General features: G+C 41.2%; 1 long non-coding RNA gene across 1 annotated transcript in view; it reads right to left on the bottom strand.

The window, feature by feature from the left end:
- Nucleotides 1-9036: 9036 nt before the first annotated feature.
- The window catches only part of LOC104496947, a 15477-nt gene continuing 13979 nt past the window's right edge, over nt 9037-10534 (bottom strand). The window contains exon 3 of the long non-coding RNA XR_727822.1: nt 9037-10534. This exon is cut by the window's right edge and continues 323 nt beyond it. This is a non-coding gene — a long non-coding RNA (uncharacterized LOC104496947).

Genomic DNA, 10534 nt, shown 5'->3' with positions numbered 1-10534 from the left:
TTCAGCAGAGTGGTAGTGGCCCTATAGCCAGCCCGCACCGAGGTGTCAGGCTGTGCGGAGGCTCGTCCGGGTACACAGCCCGTGCCTGCGTATTGCCTCGCCACGCGGGCGGCTGGCCCGCAGCTGCGCTGCACGGCACAGCTGACAACTTGGAGTCCTCTCCTCAGGCCACACGGGTGGATGTCTTACGGTTACACCTGTGTGTTTTACATCATTAGGTATTTATCAATTGATTGTGTAATTGAAAATGTTACTGCTCTCCTTAAGCAACAATCCACCAGCCAGAGACTTCATCTCAGCTCTGTGCCAGTGCAAGTGCCCAGTCTAACCCAGGGGAAGGCTGGAGCAGTTCTGGGGTGGATTTAATCGGTCCTAATGTGCAGCTTCCCAAAGGCCATTTACCATAAGAGCTCAGACTTCCTCCTGTTGTATGCCCAGGAGGGGCAGGAGGACAGCTCTCCTGCTTTGGCAGTGTTTTCAACCTAAATGTAAGTATCTTCAGGGATTTTTCTAAAATGAAAGAGTTAGTTTTGTAAGTCCTTAGTCAGTGAAATATGATGGGCAAGGATCAAAACAAAGCTGGGCTGGGACACATGAAAAATATATGTAGCTGTGCTAAACCAGCCTTTACTTGGCTCATTCCCAAATGCTGACATTTTATCTAGCTCCCTAGGAAGAACTTTTTACCTCTAATTTTGAAAAAAGTGTATCAATTTGCTTTTTGATGTCCATTCCCAAATTTACAGAAAACAGGTCACCTGCTTTTATGCTCTGGGCTGAGCCCTGCAAATAAATAACCACAAAAGAAATAAAAAGTAGTCCACCATCTCTTCTCTGATTGAAATACACTATTGATATTGTTGCATGCTCGTGCTTATACAAAAGAGAATTGAACAGTTTCTCCTCTAATGCTGTCTGGTTTTCTGCAGCATGATCACAAGCACCAGAGACTTCATGACTTTTCCTTTTAGCAGCCTTAAAATTATTTAAAATTCCCAGGATCTGCTCACTCAGCAACCCGCCTTACTTTTCCTCATTGTTAAGCTCCCTCCGCCTACCCACAATTTTTTCTTTTTCCTTTTCTCTCTCTCTCTTTTTTCTTTTTTTAAATCTTAAAATGTAATTCTGGCAATGAGTAGGAAGAAAGTAATCCAGATCATTTGGCCAACAGCACAGTATATCATCTACCTTTTGCAGTCCAGCTTCACGTCCAGTGAAGAGGAAGAGCAAAGTTAGTTTTGGTGTAAAATCAGCAGTTAATATGTGAGCCTTCTATTACAACACGGATATGCAGGCAGGAGATATTAATGCAAAAAACCACAGTAAGGCTTAGCATTAGAGTTTTGTTACTGTATGAGTGAGAAAATGAGTAGCAACCTGCTAAAGTTAGGTGACAAAATACGCAGTTGTGTCCTTTTGGGTTCTAAGAAGGGTAAGAAACCACAGAGTCTGAAAATAACCAGCAATTTTTGCATGATGGAAAATATGGTCATTAATATATGCAATGCAATGGTTGGTTACTTCTCACAGAACAACGAAAACACGCAACACACAAGGTCTAGAAACTTCCAAGCAAAATTAATTTATTGGCAGCTGCTTCCACTGACTCAGACTGTGGCTATTGCACTAGAAGATATTATACAGCTTTTTAAATCATCACAGACAAGTGAATTCAAAACTCTTTTGTACAAATATTCTAGCACTCTACCATTCTAGGTAATTCTTAGGAAATGATCTGGAAATTAGCAAGGTAAGGTCTTAATTTCTCTTTCATCTAAACTGAAAACAAATTGCCTGCTGCACATTGTCTCTTTAAATGATGAACAAAATGAAGTTTAAGTTTAGGAATGAAATTAGAGGGGAGAAGATCTTTCAGATTTGTGGGAAAAGTGCAGAAATGTCATGTTACAAAAAGCACGTAGAACTGTCCTTTGTCAGAATCTAGGCTAATGTGGGCAAATGAGTCTGTCCAAGTTGGACCATACGTCTCTAGGTGACTTCAGTCTCTTAAAACCGTGAGTGTGCTTTCTACAAAAGAACCTTGAAAACACTAAAAGATCCGTATTAAAATAAGGCAACCAGCATTTGGGGATTTATTTTAAATAACCCTGTGATTATTTAGAGTTTTATTACAATTACATTTATTTATTTATTAGAGTGTTATTGATGCTTGCTGCATGACGAAAATGTTCTGAAGATGTCCCACTAGATTTGGGCAGAACAATGCTATCCGTGGTATCTGATGGTACCTAATTCCTCCTGACCTTCATTTAGTAAGGGGAAGAGATACTTGATTTTCACTTGCACAAATCTCCAGTTGTCTTACAATAATTAATTTTACCTGGGATTTGCTTCTTAGGGTGTTCCAGTAATGACATTCTATTTTTCTGATCCCAATCTTGTGATGGGCTCCAAGAAGTGTGTAAAATTCTACATAGCAGCACCAGGATCAGGCTGACTAAATGACAGAGATGGCCAAACGGATGAGAGCACAAATTCACATGTATTTCCACTACGTTGGCACTAGGCAAAAAAATATTTCTCTACTGACTTCCCCGCAAAGCCACCGAGAATAAAGCTATAAAAGAAGATTATCAAAAAGTAGGCCATGTTGCTCTGCTTATCATATTCATGTTGCCACTTCTGATTTTCCAGAGGTAAGAGATTTCAGCGTGGATGCCTGGTACAGCACGCTGTGGTGATGCACTCCTTCCTCTTAATCACAGTGCACAAATTACATCTCGCATACCTAGGGATACCGATACTCTTATCGTAGGAACCAGGTAGTAGGGGACAGAGCCGGCTGAAGACAGAGGACAACGTCAAATTTTTATAGCACGGCCTAACGGTGGGTCATGTTTAAAAAGAATTTTAAAAAATGACGATATGTATTAGAATCTAGAGACATCCCATAGGAAGTTCTCATTTCTCCAGCAGAATCTACCAGCTTTAGCAATATGCGTATTTCTCTCTCTATTCCTGGTGTGTGAGAACTGCCAATAAAAGCTGCTTTTCAGCTTCCCAGATAAAACTATTTTTTCCCCTCTTGCTTGCCATTTTTCCTGAACAAAACTTTGTTTGCTTTTTAACTGTGGAGCAACAAGGCTCCAGATCTTTCAAGTCTGTGATGGAACCTCAGTTACACAGTTTATCTCAGCCGAATCTGTAAATTAACAATGTCTGTATCCCCAGGCCATCGCTCTTCTCAAATAAGAGGAAGTTGGATCATTGCCCTCTGAGTGAACATCAAAAGTGATGTCCAAGAAGATGTGAACCAGAGCTTCTAGAAGAATAAAGGCGCGGCCAGCAGAGGCACTCAGAACTGCGAGTACAACTGCTCACTTCACAAAAAAGGTGGCGATTGTGTGGGTGGCAAAATCAAACAGAGGTGGGAGTGTTACAGCCATGATCTTCCGTGCTTGCTGAAGCACTGCAGAGCCGGGATTCTCACCTCTCATTTCAAGATGTAACGGTTTCTTTTTTCTACATCAGGCACCTCACAGTCTTGTATTCCATTTTAATACCTAAAGCCTCCCTCCTAGTAATAATGTTCTGCACTCTGCTTTATAAACCACCAGAAAATCCATATGTTTCATGCTAATTCTGTTGCAAATGCCTCGAATTGAAAATTCTTGTAGAGAATTTGTGTGTGGTTATACCTTTCCAGCCTTAGAAACTCAGTTTATTTTGGAGATGATGTACACCAAAGGGCAGGTTTAAATCTTGGCTTAAAACAAGCTCTGCTGACAGTTATCATGGAGATCTAGGTAGTAAATTTGTCTTTCCTACAATGAAAGCGCAACCCAGGGTCTAGTTTGATTGTTATTGTGAGAAAGCAACAACAAAAAAGAGGTTAAATTGTGTTCCATGTTGGTGGCCTTGAAATGTTGTGGCCTCTCTCATGATACCCACGTGCACACCAATGTTCAAAACCATCCTTAATCTTTCTTAGGACAGGAATCAAACTCCTGAATAAATCAGGAATTACTTTTAGTGGAAGATGTTCCCCTAAATTACTGTTGTGCCATTTGTTACTACGTCTCATATGAAGTATCAGAGAGGATTATGGGAAATAGGATAGCACCTACGGTAGGAATCTATTTCCCACAGAAGCCATTAGGGCAAGTTTATTAGCCCATCGTGGCTGTAAATAACGAATTCACTTCAGTATTTGGGGTTACCTGGGGTTTAAATTGGTTCTGATCTTAGTCTAATGTTTCCAATTTCAGGAATTGAAACACATTACTATATGCCTTTGCCAGCACGCAAAATGTTAATCGTGATAGATTACATTAATCTTTATAGAGAGCACTTCTTGCTCCACTTCTTATATTTCAGGATCTTAACTCCTCAACATAAGGATGCTTTAGCTCTTTATATTGAGAACACTGCACATTTATTTTAATTGGATAACTGAGCTTTTCTGCTTACTGAGCTGTCTGCCTGACATTTGCAAAAATGCAGCTTTTTTTTTCCCCAACATAACCTAACTGTTCATTTTTATAAGGCCTGTCATCCAATATGCAGAACCTAATCCTTAATTAGTTGTCATATTTGTTTAGATGTTATACGTCACCCACTGGACTGAACTGGTTGGTTTACTGTCCTTTCATAATGTCCATTAAATGATTATTTTTGCCCTCAGTTATGTTTTATTTAACAGTTGTCCTACATCCTGAGCTCCTGACTTACAGGCCTTTTGCTCAGGAGTGGAGTCATTAAATCGGTTTTGGTGCGCAGGCTGCCCAGGCACGGCATGGGCAAATCAAAGGCAGCCCGGAAAGCAAACAACCCAGCCAGCAGCAGCGCTGAGGAGCAGGCTGGAATGCTGAGAAGTACCTTGAACACATGGAGCTTTTCTCCACCTCGGGTTTTCAGCTATAAATTTCTTCCGGAATCAGGAACCTACAACAAGCCAGACTGTCTCACAGGAAAGAGAAGGGACACATCACTGTCATCCGATCCCTGTTAAACAAGCGATGGGTTCATGGAGGCATGTTTTTTTCCACTCCGACTGCAGTGGAACAGGGACTAGAATCCCGGGCAGAGCCCCCACCAACAGACTGTTGAAGAAGTGTTTCTCAGCAGCCAATTATTTAAGTAAAATGGAAGGTCTTCAATGGAATAATGGAGAACCACTTGACCCAATATACACATGGCAGCTACATATGGAAAAGAACATTTTGTATTAAGTCGAGCCAAGAGAAGATTTTTAAAACCACCTTCCCTGTATATTTGTGAGTTCTTTGAACACAGTTCCAGTGTGCAGGGCAATCGCCTCTACCCACCCTTCTACCCAGAACTCTCAGTACCCCTACCTACCTGCCTGAGTACTGCAAACCACGCAAACCGAGATCATCTACCCTGAGCACCCTGGGAGGACACGAGGTAGGAATCTCACAAGTTTGGCAGCACAGGCAGCTACACAACCGCTGAACAGGAGCTCCTGGCTCTGAATGCTGCCTGACTGGGCGCCTAAAATGACACTGATGTTTCCAGGTCCCTTCATGGATACAATTCAAAGTATCTGCTCTTCGTGAATGGGTAATCTGCATGTTTCATTGCTCGGCTGCATAGCAGGAGCTGTATTCCAGCCAACGAAAGCGAGTGGAGAAATGCTTATGTAGTCACATCACTGTTTCAACTACGCTGCCTTGCATCCTTTCTTGGTGTAGATACAGGAAATGTACCTACGTGCTTAAATCCAAACCAGCATGAAATAAAAACCTTTCCTTCTCAAGTAAGAAAAAAAGGACCAGCTCTTAGAGCTAGAATTACTTTTAATCTTTTTCCTCCCTGTGCTAATCTCAGTCTTACCTCATTAAGAGAAAAGATTCAAGCTGACGATATTCTGACATAGGTATTTTTCTGCTGCGAGTCTGTGTCCACTGTGCTTTTGTGAAGTGCTGTGAGACAATTATTGGTATGCAGAGCACTAGGGAAGTGCTGGAGAGGCACAAAAGCTGCCGGAGAACAATTTCCTTTTCAGACAAAAAGCAAACATCTCCGCTGCTGTATGAATCAAGGTACGTGTTGTAAGGACTCGAGTTCCAGTCTGGAAAGACTCGGCATAAAGCTCCTGTTAGAGTGAGAGGTGAGGCATATGCCCTTTAGGAATAAATGGAGCATTATGATAACATTTTATAATCCTGGTTAGACGACTGGGGGTTTTTGATGACACTTTCATAAATTCTTCAAAGACCTCCCAAAATCATCGTCTCCCTTCTGATCTCACCTCCCACTCAAATCTTCTCTTCCCACTGAAACAAAGCTGCTTTTTATTTTTTTTTCTTCTTCTTTCTTCTCTCCTCTCCACCTACCAAAATCATGATGTTTCATCTCTACTTTAGGGAGGAGATCATTTGCACACAGCCTTTTTTTCCTCACTTATCTGTACTGTAGAAAATCTGGAAAAAAACCTGGCAATAGGAACATGTCAAACTTGCAAAAAAAAAAAAAAAAAAAAGAAAAAGAAAAAGAACTTGAGGTAAGAAATAGCAATACAGCACAACAGCAATTCAAATAGAAGACAGAGTTCCCAAAAAGGTCAAGAAAATTTAACTCTTGCTTAAAACCCTAATGTTTTACTCAAATAGGAAGGTAAAAAAAAACCTGGATGCCCTTAAAGATGAACAAGGACACAGTATACAGGGACATGGTATACAAGGACACGGTATACAGGGACAGTTCTAAGACTTCCTAAAAAAAAAACAAATCTATTTTCATCTTTGCTAGACAATTAAAGCTGTATTAGAACTTTAGATAATTTGAAAAAAACAACCCTGAGAAGTTTACTGCATTTTCCTTCCTTTTTTTTCTTTTGGTTTGCTTAGTCTCTGGCCAATTGAACAAAAACACAAAGTTTTTATTAATTTAGCATGTGTTGGCTACTTGGCCCAGAAAGAAAGCACTGCTGCATTAAACCATAAGTAACGCTACCAGACAACAGGCATATGAATCCAGCCAAGAGAGAATTACGTGGTGGTTCAGGTTCTGTGTTTGCTGGTCCTGCTTGCATTTATCTATTTACATGCTCCTCACCTTCCTTCAGGCCAAATCCTGCTCAGCACGACCACCTCTGTCATTTCACCCAGCCACCACAGGGAACACTGTCAATACGTGACACGGTGCGGAGGAGAGCGCGCCGGACCATTTAGTGCTTGTAAGGCAAGCGTAACCTAACCCCTCCCCTCGCTCCTGGCAAACGTTAGGGCTGCTTCTCTGCACCTTCCCAGAGGGATCCAAGCACTTTTTAGAGCTGAACTGCAAACCATGCAACATTTAATCCCTGATCCTTAGGTCTTCTCTCCCTCTGGTAAGTTACAATCTACCCAGAAGGCAGGTAGAGGAGTCACATAATTCCTTTGGCATGCGTGTGACATAACGGCATATTAAACCCATCAGCCTCACCGTGACCTGCTGGACTGGTGAGGGAGTCCCAAGCACATAGCCACCTCTCCTGTGGCTTAAAGCAACCAGCCTGGGGGTGACAAGAAGGACCCTGCCCAGTTATCTTTCCTTCCTGCCCTGTACTGGAAGGTGCCCAGAATCAGAAGGTGCCTGTGAAGAAGACAGCTAAGCAGAAGGCTCTGACTCTCATCCATCACTGGGGAAGTGGTACAGGGCCCAGCTCACAGCACCAGGCACATACTTAGCAGTAACTGGCCCTCCCAGTTACCTCCAGTATCGGTGCTCAGTGAGCAGCACTGGGCTGAGCAGCTACAGGCACATTTCATCTCAGTGCTGTTTCTGCGAGCCTCTCAGATGAAATGTCCTGTTTAAATGGAGTCACTTTGGAAGACGCCGTTTTTCTTCCTACGAACAAACCCCATTCTTCCTCACGTACCAGGCAGTGTTCCCTGAAGAGTACACCCGGCACTGGATGAACCTTGCCTCTTCAGGGAGCTCCCTTCAGCCCCGTCCTGTGCTGCATCTCACCGCTCCGGCCAAGCCCGGCCCCGCCGCTGAAGTTACTGCCCCCTGTCTCACAGCCCCCCCCAGAGCGCCGCTCCCCGGGCAGGAGGGCTGGGCACAGGGGCAGCACCCCCCCGGCCGCTGTGCCCTGCCGGGCTCCCAAACTCCCCTTCCAGGCAGTCACCGAGCTGTGAACCTGGCAGTCGCTCGTCTGTTGGGAGTGTATCGTGTACGGGACGGGCGGTGCGACTGCGGACAGCTCGGCGACCCACATGGTAAGGAAGGAAAGCAAAATGACTTTGAAGACCAACATATTTTTACCTTTTCAGACTAAGCTTTTATTTTGATATTACAAACCATTTTTCTTTATTCACAAATCACGGTTGTGATATAAACACTAATTTCTAAAGACAGATATACACATTTTCTGGGTCTGTAGGGTGGTTTTTTAAATCTGTTTAGAAGTCACTATATTCCATATATGGTAGTAATAATTTTTTCATAAGTCATATTATCAGTAGTTATTTATATAAGTGAAAACATTCCCAATATATATTGTAAAAAAATTTCAAATGCTTTTCTTACATAGCTATTTCAGACATACATTTTAAAATGACTACGAGGAGTACTGTAGGAGCTTTATAAACAAAATATTTTCTAATATGGGCTGCACCCTCAACTTTTCAGGATAATCTCAATAGACTAAAACGCCATAAAATCATTTGGAGAGTGGGAGTGGTAAAGCCATCTCATGAAAATTAAAATTGCAAATAAATTCTGTTATTCCCCATATTAGACATTTTGTGTGTTTAATTCCAAAAAAGATGTATCACCCACACTTTGAATTTGAAGCCTAACATTTGGTATACATTTTTTGAGTCGCTTTTATTGTGGTGTTTAAATGAAATAGATATATATATTTTTAATAGGAGGCTCGTTTCATACATCTTATATAATAAATGCAGGGACTGAACTCCATAAATTTCGGTTCATTCCCTCACCGGTACAAATATATGTTACTGCCCCATTTTTCGTTGATTAATATAGTCTCTTTCTCTCTCTGTTTCAATTTTAAAGATAATTTATTTTTCATCCTTAGATATAAATGCTACAGAAACTTTGTTTTCAAATCTTGTGAAACTTTATTGATGGTTATTGTTCAACTGATCATACTGCATGCACATACGATGACAAAGAGAAAGCCTGATCACAAACACTTTTTTTAAAGCAGAGTTGTTATAGCAAGTTGGCAGGTTCACAGCGGTGAGTGGATAATTTACTAAGGTGCTTGCCGGGCGGCACGCACAGTACACATGAGGATATAACTATCTGCAGCCAAACTGTAGCGGGACAGTTTTCTGCTTTATTTATTTAAATACAAAAACAAGAAGACCCGTGACAAACACCCCAACTTAGGTTAACTTGTAAACAGGACAACATGGAAAGAGTCCAAACATATGCACAGACAAACTGCAATTTTTCAACTACGCTTGGAACCGCCGCCGGGCATCTGCTGGGCTGCGCCGGCCCGAGGCTCAGGCGAGCAGCCTTCTCCAGTCAGTGCTCGGGCAGAAGAAGGTCCCTCTCTTGTCCCAGTTGAAAAGTTGTCTTGGGCCCAATCTTTAGCAAAATGGCCTTGGTTTGAAAATTAAATCGGGGCACGTCCTCATGCCTTGAAAAATTGCAGATTGTTTACACGACACAGTCATGTTTCAAAAAGTACCAAGCTGATGAAAATACCATGATTATCTCTACTCAATGATTGCAATACTTGTAAAATGCTTATATAAATCTGGATATGATTATCATATAATTCCATAAAAATGATACGTCTGTCTCTAACAGTTGGTCTACTGGCTAAATCTAAAGCATCATAGGCTGTGTATTTCTAGAACTTAACAACTCCACTGCACGGATGTAAATTTTATACATTTTTTTTTTTTTACTGGTACAAAGAATTTAAGTTTTTATTACTTTCTTTTTTGGAAAAAAAAGAAAAAAATAGAAACAGTGCTTTTATCACCTTTTTATTATTGTTTTTTTTCCCTCCCATAATATAAAAGTCAGCAATGATATCAATAATTTATTTTACTGGAAGAAATATAAAAAGAATGCTTGTTAATGGTCTAACTAGCAGTTTTTGCCTAAATAACTAGTTATGGTTAAATAGCTGAATACTGCCTGGTGGAATGCTTTAAAAGGGTGCCTTCGGACAGCTTTTAATTTGATTTTTATGTACAAGTGCCGAGAGAAGCACCCCCAATAAGAACATAACCTTTGGCTTTGAACAAACAGTGAATAATTTAAGACAGGTGATACATGATAGTTGGTGCAGTGGGGCCCCTTTTTGCTTCATTAATTAATATTTTAGCCAAACCCCATTCCCATGTCCCAAATTTCCCCCCTCCCTCTCATAAACTAAAATAAATGTAGATGCAGAAAAAAATGACTACTGTAGTCACTTACACTCTTACAAAACATGTGATAACCCCGATAGCTTAATATTCAGCATATATAATTCATTTACATGATATAGCACTCTTGATTGTGGCCCTAAAACAGTTTTTATTCATATCTAGCAGCTTTCTAGATCAACCACAAAAACTTCTACAGCCAGCAA

This window comes from Buceros rhinoceros, unplaced genomic scaffold, assembly GCF_000710305.1.
Source record: "Buceros rhinoceros silvestris isolate BGI_N320 unplaced genomic scaffold, ASM71030v1 scaffold8087, whole genome shotgun sequence".
NCBI classification, from domain to species: Eukaryota; Metazoa; Chordata; class Aves; order Bucerotiformes; family Bucerotidae; genus Buceros; species Buceros rhinoceros.
Note: the sequence above shows the minus strand (reverse complement) of the source record. Positions and strands in the feature narration are given on the sequence as shown.